General features: G+C 45.0%; 1 long non-coding RNA gene across 1 annotated transcript; it reads left to right on the forward strand.

Moving 5' to 3' along the window:
- Positions 1 to 7740: 7740 nt before the first annotated feature.
- Positions 7741 to 13234, forward strand: LOC115518385. The gene is made up of 3 exons (XR_003970251.1): positions 7741 to 7909; positions 11640 to 11784; positions 11887 to 13234. It is a non-coding gene; the product is annotated as an uncharacterized LOC115518385 (long non-coding RNA).
- The last annotated feature ends 383 nt before the right edge of the window (positions 13235 to 13617 follow it).

The following is a 13617-nucleotide window of genomic DNA, read 5'->3' on the forward strand; positions in this document are numbered from 1 at the left end:
GTGGTTACCCAGGAGGCAAGCGTTCTCGCCATCTTATAGGTAAGACAGCGGCTCGGTGAGACCGAACAGCAAGTCAGTGACACGTTTGACTCAGGTCTGTAGGATTTCAAAGCTCCGCCTTCATTGCACCAAACTAAGGTATGTTCCTGGCATGAAAAGGAAAGCTTCCTTTAACCTAGCTTTTTTTTTTTTTTTTCAGGAAAATATGTGAAATCCAATATTTTGAGCTGCAAATTCCTGTCCCATATCCCTTCTTATGGGTGAGGCAGCTCCACACGCATTCTTTCTAACACATCCGTGGGAATTAAAGCCGAATCTACTGGCTCATTCGTTCCCGGTTCTCTGAAAGGTGTCCAGCTGCTTATCTGTCGGAAGCCAGACTGGGGAAAGGCCTGTTCAAATAGACACATCAAGGCTATCTGGAGGCAAAATAATGAAAAAATTCCTACGTGTCCTGGGCAGGGGTTGGCAGACTAGTGCCTGCAGGCCGGCTGCCTGGTTTTATGAATAAAGTTGTGTTTGGAACACAGCCACACGATTCGTTTATGTATTACGGACGGATGGCTGCTTCCCCACTACCATGGCCACTGAGTAGCTGTGTTGCAAAACTTTAAAATATTTACCAGCCGTCCCTTTAAGAAAAAGTTTGTGGACTCTGGCCCAAGGCGATGCTTAAACCCTACAGAAGTCCTCCGGAAACTGCACAACAGATTTTAGGTCACTTCTGCCCCAAGCCGAACTGTCCCTTGGATCTGCCCATCAGGGAACATCCCGGTGCTCAGGACAGCAAATGTTATCACATCTAAATCAGCCTGACATCTCATTCCCCACCCCCACCTTCCCTGCCTCACGCCTTCAGATTTCTTTTGATTTTCCACATCCATAGCCCACCCATAAATCTCACCTCTTCCTCCTGCTCCCTAAATCCCATATTCGCTTCTGCCCAGGCCTGTTTCTACCACATTCTTCCAACTGTGGAACTCAAGCTCACTCTTGAGTTTGGCCAACGGGAGAGGTACTTACAGGAGATCAAAGGCGGGAAGAGAGTGGAGCTGGGATATTTATTTCCCCAGTTATTTTCCTCCTAGAAGCTGTGGGTTCGCTGCCTTCCCATACCGAAGTACACAGTCCTGTCAGTACAGCCCCTTCAGTCAGCTACCCTCCATAGATTCTGGAACTATTCCATCCCCTTGCACCCTCAGGCGTACGGGTGTTAATGGTTTCCTGATGTTGCAAACCCAGGGGAACTGCATTGTCTCCTACTGGTTTTCCTAAACCCTGCTCACATCACATCTTCGGTCATCTGTATTATCTTCTTTGGAGAAATGTCTATTCGGACCCTTTGTCCATTTTTTTTTTTTAATTTTTTTTTTCAACGTTTATTTATTTTTGGGACAGAGAGAGACAGAGCATGAACGGGGGAGGGGCAGAGAGAGAGGGAGACACAGAATCGGAAACAGGCTCCAGGCTCGAGCCATCAGCCCAGAGCCTGACGCGGGGCTCGAACTCACGGACCGCGAGATCGTGACCTGGCTGAAGTCGGACGCTTAACCGACTGCGCCACCCAGGCGCCCCCCTTTGTCCATTTTTTAAGTTGGGTTACTTACCCTTTTTTTACTGAGTGGTAGGAATTTTTTTATAAATTCTGGATATAAGTCCACTATCAGATATGAGATTTGCAAATACCTTCGTCCACTCTATGGGTTGTTTTTTTCACTTTCTTTCTTCTTTGCTTTTTTTTAAGTTTATTTATTTTTGAGGGAGAGAGAATGGAGAAGGAGCAGAGAGAGGAGAGAGAGAATCCCAAGCAGGCTCTGCTCTGATAGGGTGGAGCCCAACACGGGGTTCGATCCCAGGACCCTGGTATCGTGACCTGAGCCAAAATCAAGAGTCGGCAGTTGAACTGACTGAGCCACCCAGGCACCCTTTCTTTTGTCTCTCATGCTTCTGCTGTTGTATCTAAGAAGAACTTGCCTAATCCAAGGTTTCAAAATTTGCTTCCATATTTCCTTCTAAGAATAGCTTTTACATTTAGGTCAGTTTCGAGTTTATTTTTGTGCACAGTATAAGGAGGGATTCAGCTTCATTCTTTTACATGTGAATATCCAGTGGTTCAGCACCATTTGTTGAAAAGAGTACTATTTCCCCATTAAATGGTCTTGGCACCCTCGCTGAAAATCAATTAACCATAAACATGAACGTTTATTCCTGGACTCTCAATTCTGTTCCATTAATCTATATGACTTTCTTTATGCCAGTATCACACTGACTTAGTAATACATTTTTAATGTATTTTTGCAAAGGTATCAATTCACAATGGATTGAAAAAGAGAAACCCCACTGTGTGGGATTTTTTTCAACACCAACAAGCAATTCTCCGACATCGGCTGGGTGTCCTATAATTCAACTCAATTCTGACACTACCTGCCGGTAATGTCCGACCCGCAGGTTGAAGGCTCAGTGCTACAAGACTGTCTTTCCTCCCTTCAAGTTGCCAGTCAGAAATTCCGTTGCCACTTGTGCTTCTGACCATGGGCTATAGACTGGAGATTTCCATGACCCCCTCTTTGGGTTCACTTAGTTTGCTAGGGCAGCTCACAGAACTCAGAGAAACATTTGCTTGCGTTTACCACTTTATTATAAAGGATATCATAAAGGAAACAGATGAACCGTCAGATCGAAGAGAAGCATAGGGCAAGCTACGAGGGAAGGGGCACAGAGCTTCCGGGCCCTCTCTAGGGGCGCCACTCTCCCGGCACCTCCAAATGTTCACCAAACCAGAAGCCCCGCAAGCCCAGTCCTTTTGGGATTTGATGAGGCTTCATTACATAGGCATGATTGATGAAGGCATGGGCCATTGGTGATTGAACTCAATCTCCAGCCCCTCCTCTCTGGAGGTGGGGAAGGGGATGCTGAGAGTTCCAAGTCTCTGATCACCTGGTTGGGTCCCCTGGCAACCAGCCCCCATCCTTAGGGGTTTTCCAAAAGTCACTCAATGATATAAACTCAGATGTGTTGGAAAAGGGGTTTGTTCTCCTCTCATTACCTAAAAAATTCTAAGGGTTTTAGGAAGACCAAATGAATATCTCTTATGGTAAATCAAAATGTGGCAAAAAACCAACTGGATCCTCACCACAAATAGCCTGAGACACCCCGGCCGGGTAAGTTCTCCCTGCCCCCTCCTAGCCGGATCTGGGCGTCAGCACGAGTGACGGCCCACAGCGCGAGAGGCAGTGCCTGCTTGCTCTCTCTGAGTCTTTCAGTTCAATTGCTTAGCCTTCTGTCTTCCTATCTTGACCATGGATTCTTGGAAGTCTAGGGCATCTTTTGTTATTCCCAGCATACGAACCATTGTAGACACTCCACAAATGTTGGTTGAGTGAATATACAAATGAATAAATAAGTAAATAAAACGCTTTTTTCCCTATGGGCAAACCGAGAAAACAGCCTTCCAATGTGCAGCTGAAGGGTGTGAACAGAGCTTGGTTTACACACACGGAGATGCCCTGGTAGAGTCTCTTCAGTGTCTGTAGAAATGTTATGTTACCCAAAAAAGGGAGGGGAGGGGGAAGCCTATGCTCAAATAGGATTGGAAATTTTGAGTTCAAAACTAAGTGTAAAAAAATTATTTTCATTGCAGGACTTGTTAGCGCCGGTACTTAGAGCGTTATGAATGGATATATGCTTGCAGCGGTTTGCTTTTCCGGAAAAACATTTCTCTAGGACAACTAGTCTGTGGGCCACACTTTAGGAAACGCTTATCTTATCTCTAGATTTGAATTTGAAAGAAGATGAAACCCTCCTTTGAATTCATTCCAGGTCAACAAACATTTACTGAGGACCTACCCTGTGCCCTCGGGGGCAGGTGGTGCCAGGGAGCAGCACTCACTTAGCCTCCAACAAATAGCATCCCCGGCAGTTGGGCAACACGGTGGCTCACCCCATTTCACACACCTGTGCTTGTGCTCCGCCCCATTTCACACACCTGTGCTTGGGCAACACGGTGGCTCACCCCATTTCACACACCTGTCCTGCCTTGCGCTCCACCTTAACTCATCCCCTACCACTCCGGTACCACCACCATGCTCAGAAAACCCTTGCCTGGCACGCTCTGGACTCTTTCACATCCCAAGAACCATAGGGAACTTAATTCGCGTACCAACCCTCTTTCGGCTGGAAGGATGCAAAGAGCAACATCGATATTTACAAAATGCAGTAGGGCTTTGGCGTTTTCCTTTTCTTGTTTTTCTCCTCGGTGACATGAGGCTGTGTTTCTGACTCGGAGTCTTATTTGCTTGGGTCATCTTAAAGTTTCCTAACCTGGATAAGGATTGAACAGGCCAACGGTTGAATTCCACAGACGTCTTAAGGATATAAGGGCCTGTGGGATATTTGGTGCCCATGAGCATATTTGGGACCTTGCAAAAAAACACATTGCTTTAAAATACAAAGAAAAAAAATCTCAAAAAGTTAATAAATGTTGGGGTGCCTGGGTGGCTCAGTCGGTTAAGCTTCTGACTTCGGCTCAGGTCATGATCTACCGGCTCGTGGGTTCGAGCCCCACGTCAGGCTCTGTGCTGATGGCTCGGATCCTGGAGCCCACTTTGGATTCTGTGCCTCCCTCTCTCTCTCTCTCTTCCCCGCTCATGCTCTGTCTCTCTCTCACTCTCAAAAATAAAGAAACATTAAAAGTTTTTTTAAGTTAATAAATGTTAAATGCGCGTGAAGTATCATATTTGTCAAGTTCACTAATTGTTCAATCTAGTGTTCATAAAAATGTCCCATATACACTGGAAAATAATTTGTAGATTAACATAGTGGTTAAGAGCATGGACTGTGAAGCCAAATTGTGTTCAAATCCTGACTCCTCCATTTACTGGGACTTCCAGCAAGTCGTTTAATCTCTCTGAGGTTCAGTTTCCTCATCTTCTGTAATCCTGTGTAAAAAATGGAATCATTATACCACCAACCTCAAAAACGGTTGACAAGACTTAAACGAGCAAAACACTTAGCTAGGCACACTCCAAGTACTGACTGTGTACTAATTGTTGTTATTACCATGATTTTCCCACTTGGAAAGGATTCCGAAATATGGCCTTTTTCTAACAAATCACAACCAAATTAAATGAGTTACTCTTACTTAAGTAATTTTAAAAGCAAAATTAGAAGAACTCCTTCCAAAGGATTTCTTAAAAAGTCTTATCAATGAAATTTTCAAGCAAACACAAATGTAAAGAAAATAGTATATAACGAACCCCAGTATCTTTCACTCAGCTTTAGTAATTATCAGCTCACAACTACTGTTGTTTCTTTTATACCCTCTACCTCTTCCCCTGGCCGCCAACCCAGGATTGTTTTGGGGGGTGGGAGGATAGCCAGATGCCCTGTCATTTCATTTGTAATTATTTCAACATTTCTAAAAGATAAGAACTCCTTTAAAAAAGATAATTACAAAGGGGTGCCCGGGTGGCTCGGTCGGTTAAGCGTCCGACTTCGGCTCAGGTCATGATCTCAGGTTTGTGAGTTCGAGCCCTGCATCGGGCTCTGTGCTGACAGCTCGGAGCCTGGAGTCTGCCTCGGATTCTGTGTCTCCCTCTCTCTCTGCCCCTCCCCTGCTTGCTCTCTGTCTCTCAAAAATAAATAAATGTAAAAAACAAATTAGAAAAAAATACACATAACCACATAAACCCAAAGACAACATAAAATATTAATACCATCAAATACCTAGCCAGTGTTAATGTTTTTGTGCTTGTTAGAGAATAGATTTTTTTTAATTTTTTTTTAATGTTTATTTATTTTTGAGACAGAGAGAGACAGAGCATGAACGGGGGAGGGTCAGAGAGAGGGAGACATAGAATCTGAAACAGGCTCCAGGCTCTGAGCTGTCAGCACAGAGCCCGACACGGGGCTCGAACTCACAGACCTCGAGATCATGACCTGAGCCAAAGTCGGCCGCTTAACCGACTGAGCCACCCAGGTGCCCCGAGAATAGATTTTTTTTTTAATAGTTTGTTTGAAGCAGGATCCAAATGAAGTCAATTCATTACAAATGAATGTTTCATATACTTTTTTTAAGATTTTACTTTTAAGTAATCTCTACACCCAACGTGGGTTCGACCCACAGCCCCAAGATCAAGAGTTTCAAGGTCCACCGACTGAACCAGCTGGGCGCCTCTCAAAAATATTAGTAAAACCTTGGTTTGCGAGCATAATTCATTCTGGAAACGTGCTTGTAATCCAAAGCACTTGTATGTCAAAACGAATTTCAAGAACCGGTGGCTCAGTTGTGATTATGGGACATTCGGTGTCGCGTACTACACATATTGCAAGACTTCGCTCGTTTATCAAGTTAAAATTTATTAGAAATGCTTGCTTGCCTTGTGGAACATTCACAGAACAAGTTACTCACAATCCAAGGTCTTACTGTACTTTCAGTCTATAGATTTTCCCCTTCATTTCTCTTCTTTTTACTTACAATTTTTATTGTTGAATAAACCAGGTTGCTTGTCTTGAGGACTTTACCACAGTGTGGATTCTGCTACTTTGCACCTCACAGTGCCATTTAACGTGTCCTTTCCTCGGTATTTCCTCTGAGGGGTAGTCAGTCTAGTTACTTGATTAGATTCAGATGCAGTTGCTTTTGGAAGCCTCCTCAGAGGTACCTCCATCCATCAGGGCCACACAGTGTCTGTGAGATATTTGCAACCATTGGTGATCTTTGCCTAGAGCCATGAATTCATTAAAAGTTGTAAAACGCTGATATTCTAATTTCATCATTCCTTTAATAGTTGGGATGCTATAAGAGGAAATACCCCCTCATCGATTATTTCGTTCCCCTGAAGTAGAGTTTGTAGAGGAAAGACCAGAGAAATGTTTGATTCTTTTATTTACTGGTTTTCAAAAGCATGAGTTGGTTCTCTGAAACCCTCGAATGGTGCCCCACGAGTGCTGACTGTGATCTTGGTCTTAGTTCTTCACAATGTGGCTAATGCTGGATATTGAACACACAGTTACCTTCTTTTTGTTCCTTTTTAAAAATTTAACTTGCAGTATTAGATATCGCTTAAAATTTTTTTTAATGTTTATTTATTTTTGAAAGAGACAAAGGCAGAGAGCGAGGAGGGGAGGAGCAGAGAGAGAGGGAGACACAGAATCCCAAGCAGGCTCCAGGTTCTGAGCTGTCAGCACAGGGCCCCGTGTGGGGCTCAAACTCCCCAACTGTGAGATCATGACCTGAGCCGAAGTCGGACACTTAACCGACTGAGCCCCCCAGGCACCCCTCGATATTGCTTTTTTTTATCATTTGATTTTATTTTTTACAACCATATAAAATATTGCATGATTCCTTGAATCTACAAAACAAGGTATACTCGAAGAAGTCTAGATTTTATTTCTGTTCTAATTAGTTTCTTCCCTTCTTCTACAGATGACTGTTCTTTTTAATGGTGTGTTCTTCCATTATCCTTTTCTCTTCCAAATAAGTAAACATACATATAAATTTGTATTTCCCTCTTTTTATGTAAACATTGGCATAATATACTCACTGTTCTCCATTTTGATCGAGTAACATTTACAGCAAAACCCTAAAAGTGTATTGAATGTGTGATGTGGCTGGGTGCTATTTTAATTTTGCCGTGATAGGTAGGCAGGCCTCCAACAGCTCAGAACAAGTCAAGCCAGCTGCTTTTATCTTCCCACCCAGACAAAATCCATCTCTAAGCCGGGCTAGTTTGAGGTCGATAGAGCGATTGAAATCAGCTGGCTGAACGTGGAACGCATCCCGGAACGGCGAGCAAGTGCAGTTCTTGCCAGAAGCAGCTCCTGTGAGGATCAGGGTGCAGAGCTGGGTCTTCAGCATCCGACTTTTGTGATGGGTTTAGGATTTGAGGACCCCTCCATCTCTCAGAAGGTAAGGTGGAGGCTCACCTTAGGTGAACCACATTGGCTGTTTCGCTCTAACAATAAACAGCTGCAGGTGAGAATGAATACTTCCTGGCAGTTTTGTTCTGCTTTGTTTGGGGGGGGGGGGTTGTTGTTGTTGTTGTTGGTTTTGGTTTGTTTGCTTGTTTACAGACTCAAAAGAACCCCACATAGAGCGATGAGGGCGCGGACTATCTCTTCCAGAGGTCGGTGTTCCAGGAAGGGAGCAGGGGGCGGGGCCGGGGTGGGAGGGGGCGGGGCCGGGGGGCCTGAACGTGTTGGAGGCGGGGCCCCGCGGGTGGTGGGGGGCGGGAGACCGAGCTGGAGGCCGAGCAGGTCGCTGTGCCTCCTGACCTCTTCCTGCTGGACGCTTCTTCCCGCTAAGCCACCTCACGCCCCACCTCCCCCGGGGCCCCTAGAACCTGGCACACCAGAGGAGGCTAGGTCGACGGAGTGGAGCATCAATGAAGAAAAGAGGAGAGGGTAGGAGGAGGCTCCCGTGGCTGGAATAGTCTGGAATATCCCTGCTCCTCACATAGTCTCAGGTTGCCTCTTTGCGACCAGGCCTTGCTGGGAGATCTTGCTTCCACAAAACATCTGCCTTCTTTTGTTCTTAAGGCTGGTTTATGTGCTCAGACTGCCTTTGGTGTTCATTTAAAAGTATATTTCCCTTGCCTTCAACGTGGCCCCACTTGCAATGGAAAGAGGAAGAACACAGTAATTTGACCTCTAGGGAAGGCTCTGCCAGTGGGTCTCTCCTCCTGTCTTTTGATGCAGAAAAAGGGTACAAGATAAGTGGTCAAGGATAAAAGCACAGTGATTAGAGCACATCCCTATATAGAATTCTATGTGGCCATGAAAAACATGAAGGAAGATCTCTATGTACTGATGTGGAAGGATGTACATAGTATATATATTGATGACTACAAAATAAATCAAGTTGCAAAATGAGATGTATGTTGGTAAATGTATTGGAAACGTTCAGAGTAAACTGTTCTCAGAACTTCTTTCTGGGAAGTGGGTTCGGAGGTGATTTGTATCAGTAGCAATGCTTTCTGCCGCAAGTAAAGAAAACCCCAACTCGGTGGCTCACACAATAAGGAAACGTATTATCTTGTAAAACGAGAAGTCCGTGGGGAGAGGGACTCTGGGGTTCATTAACTCAGCAGCTCAGGAGATCACTGGGGACCCAGGTTCTTTCTATCTTTCTGCTTTGCCATCGTCAGTGAGTAGGCTTTGTTCTCAGGCAGCGCGCCTCTTGGGAGACGGGTGCAGTCAGTAGTTTCAGGAGAAACATTCAGACTTCACACCGGCAGCTGAGGAGGCCAGAGTCTCCTGCCAGAGGAGTCCCGGGTCACCCGGCCACAAGCCTGTCTTGGGATCCCGGCCACGCTCCAGCACGGCTGGACGCAGCCGCTGGGAAACTTGGTTCCAATGCCCAGGCGGTGCAGTGGCCGTCATTCGGTTCGGGCTCCTGCGGCTGCCGATCTGAGAGGACATCCTCAGGACAGTCAAGCTTTCTGTCTTTTGAAGAACAAACGGGCAGCTGACGCCCCCTATGTGTTACGTGTGTCACATGTCCTTGTCCCTACCAAGACCACTATAATTGACTTAAAAATAGACCAATCAGGGGGCTTTAGCATCCAACTTGGGCTCCGGTCTCGATTTCACAGTCCGTGGGTTCGAGTCCGGTGCTGGGCTCTGTGCTGACAGCTCGGAGCCTGGAGCCTGCTTCGGATTCTGTCTGTCTTTGTCTCTCTCTCTCTCTCTCTCTCTCTCTCTCTCTCTCTCTCTCTCTCCTCTCTCTCTCCCCTGCTCATATTCTGTCTCTCTTTCTCAAAATAAATAAACATTAAAAAAAATTAAAAATAGACAAATCAGAACCACACCTCCAACTCAGCTAGCGCCCACCTCCCTGGAATCATTTGGTTCTTGGGGGGAGGATAAGAAACTGGGAAAAAATCCAGGTGCTCTTAGGAAGAAGGAAGTGGGGAATAAAGTCAGGTAAGTAACCAACAGGGCTTCCTACGGTGAGAGGGGGACCTTTTAGTCTGTATATTTCTCTCGTAGTTTGGGTTTTTATGAGCTTGTGTTACTTGTATAATAATAGTTATTTTACTTAGGGCAGTGAGAGAATGAGCCTTGGCATCAGAAAGAAAAATATTTGATTCCGTCTCTCTGATTTGTAATGTGTAATTTTGGGCAAGTAATTTAACATCTTCAAGTCTTCATTATTAAAAAGTTGAAAGTAGTTTTCAAGCTGGAAAAAAAAAAAGGACAGAAAACATTTAAGAGAAATGGGTTTCTTTTATGTCCTGGGAAACAAATGATTTCCTATCTGTAAAGACTTAGAAACATATGTGTTAGATTACACCACCTCAGGTTTGTTATTTTAATATTTCAAAGAACTAGAATAATGCAGTCCTTCTATAAGCACATTAGAGAAAGTCACAATGATTTCTTTTTAACAAGTTGAGTAAAATGTTCTTCTGTTTCCTCTCAACTAGTCTGTTGTCTGGAATTGATAAAATAATATATTTCCCAAGAAGTTATGAGGTTTGGTTATGAGGTTGTGTGGCTATTTTCAAAATGATGAGTTCAGTTCTATTTATTCCTACACTTATATCTAATCTTGGTTCTTAATCATTTAAAATTGAATCGAAGTCCACGATCCCAATAACACTTTGAGTTGCCTGCTAAGAAAACTAGAAAGTTGGCGAGCCATCGTTAAGTAGTAGATTAAGGTTTGGGTATTTTCTAAGAGATGTTGGAAGTTGCAGAGAAGAATTGGGTCTTAGAGTCTAAGACGTGATGTCAAGAATTTAGGTCTACCCCCAAATTGTTGTGAGACCTTAGGACAGTCATTTCACTTTGCTGCTTTTAAGTTTCCTTGTTTATAAAACAAAAATAATTAAGCTGTTTGAAGATTACACCCTATCAGTTATCTATTGCTGCATAGAAAGAACTACCCTAAAATGTAGTGGCTGAAAACAGCAATCCCTTAATTTACTCAGTGTTGGTCCCTCGGACTGCATTCAGCTAGTTAGATATTCTGAGCTAGGGAGTTTTTTGCTGGTTTCATCTGGGGTCACTCGTGTGGTGATAGTTTCTAGGCTGGCTGAGAGTCGATGGATCTAGGACGCCATGCCGGAATCCTCATCTCTGCTCCTTCATTTCCAGTAAAACAGCTCAGGCGTCTTCACTTGTCGTTCTCCCGCAGTGAGAGAGGGCAAGCCCAATGCTGGAGCACCGTGCCATGTCTCCTAATGTCCCATTGGTCAAAGCAAGTCACATGGCCACAACGTCAGTGTGGGAGGGGTCTACACAAGAGGTTGGAAAGAGGAAAGCCTCACCCAGTGGGAGCCACTGTTGTTACCACAGGCACATCGGGTAACTCAATCACCATATATGAAGAATTATATTGTAAATTTTAAAATAACAAGTGAGGGGCTCCTGGCTGGCTCAGTTGGTGGAGTATGCGAGTCTTGATATCAGGGTCATGAGTTCAAGTCCCAGGTTGGGTGTGGTGCCTACTTAAAAATAAAAATAAAAATAAAAATAAAAATAAAATACAACAAAGTGAGTTATAGTCATAAACCCTTGAAGGCAAAACAAGTGTTGTTACTCAGAGTGTATTTGAAACCACAAGATACATGGGGAGAGAGATATGTGAACTCAAAATGAGGTTTATCCACGTATCAATATTTTTGTTATTTCAGAAATGTCCGCCCCAGACGAAGGAGATGTGAACGGTCCCACCCAGAACCCAACTTCATCTTGACCCCTATTCTGGGAGGTCTCCTGCTCCCTATCTCTTCATTTCTTCTCATTGGACCCGGAATCGATTGCCTCCATACACAGTTGGTAAATTTTAGTTCTACACGCATTTGTTTGTTGTCCTTCTCCCCCTGGAGGGTATATAGAAAGCTCCATGATGACGGGACCCATGTGTGTTTCATTCCCCAGCTTATACCCAGCATGCAGCACTGGAGCTGGCACATAACAGGAGCCTGGTAAATATTTGCAGAGAAGTGAATGAAATGAAAAGCTACACTTACACAACGAGTACCTCCTGATGTTGTTTCCTGGTGACAGGCAGCTTCTGTTCTGAGAATACAATGGACTTTGTCTCTTATGGATGATTTATTCTGTCAATAATTTGCCGGGGGAGGGCAGTAGCTCCTTGCTTCCAACTCTTGGTCTCCACATTCCTCTTCTGTAAATCAATCCTTCCCCGAACTGTAGCGGAACCAAATCCCATGGATTCTACCTGAGCTCTGCCTCTGGACCCCCACCCTTCCTTCTGCCGCGGCCTTTCGGGGTCTTTGTCACTTCTCGCCCGGATTCCCACCCTAGATTCCTAATTGGGTTCCTTGGCAACAGTCTTGCCCAATCCTGCCTCACCTCCCCCTCAGCTGCCAGAGATGTCATCATCAAAATATTTGAAAAACGAATTCTAGGGTTAAAGACCTCCCCTGCTCTCTCGAACCTAGAGATAGGATCAAGTGCAAACATTTCGGCGTGAGGTTCAATAAGCCTTCCAATCTGCCCTGGGGTCCTTCTCCTAGCTCCTCTCCCATAGGCCCCCCTTTCCCACCATGCAGCCCCTGCCCAGCCACGGTACTGAATGAATGTGACTCCCCGGCTGCAAAGCCGTGACGTGATGCGGGCCATCTTCTTTGCCTGGCCTGCCTTGTCTCCCCTGCGGCAGCCAACAGTCTCCCTCCTGACTCGTTCTTGGGAAGCCTGCTCAGTCTCTGTTGTTCCTATCTCTATTAAAATCTTCATTTTAATGTGTCTTAAGTCTGCAGTCGCAGCTGCTGCTCCTGCTGTTTTTCAGCGAGGAAGGCGCATTGTTGGAAGACACGAAGGAAGGGAGGAGGAAAGGAAAAAAATTGGAAGGGAAAGAAATTGTCCCATAGCTAGCACCCCATCCCCGACTTACTTCCTCCTGCCCGCTATTCCACTAAGTTACTCTGAAAGGCCTTTTGTGAGAATGATCTGTTGCGTTTTCCTGCCTGACGTCTCTTCCCTCTTCTTCCCTATGGGAAAAGCTGCCCTGTCTGGTTTGAGTGGCTTGGGTCATAGCCGCATCCTTGGACCTCATGCATGGGAGAATTGGGCTCATGACCCAAATGATACCATTCAAAATCTTCCTTAAGGCTTTTTTTTTTTTTGCCAAAGAAACATCCTCTCCTTCCTCTGAGGATGCTAAGCTGGTATGTGCTTCCATTGATCATTATGATCTCCAGTAGAGAAAGCCTGTCTAAGAGATCAGGAATCCTGGGGCGCCTGGGTGGCGCAGTCGGTTAAGCGTCCGACTTCGGCTTAGGTCATGATCTCGCGGTTTGTGGGTTCGAGCCCCGTGCCGGGCTCTGTGCTGACAGCTCAGAGCCCGGAGCCTGTTCTGGATTCTGTCTCCCTTTCTCTCTGCCCCTCCCCTGCTCACACTCTGTCTCTGTCTCTCTCAAAAATAAACATTAAAAAAAAAACTAAGAGATCAGGAGTCCTGATGACATCATTTGAGCTCCTGTATCAAGCTGTGCCTGAAGCTGACATTCCTTTCCTTAAACCAATAAATTGTCTCTTATTTAATCTAGCTGGTTTGGAGTTTCTGTCGGTTGCATCTGAAGGAGTCCCCAACTACTATACCTTAAATACAAAAAAATGCTTCACTATTATCTCAGGTTTACTCAG

Source organism: Lynx canadensis, chromosome B4 (assembly GCF_007474595.2).
Source record: "Lynx canadensis isolate LIC74 chromosome B4, mLynCan4.pri.v2, whole genome shotgun sequence".
Lineage (NCBI taxonomy): Eukaryota > Metazoa > Chordata > Mammalia > Carnivora > Felidae > Lynx > Lynx canadensis.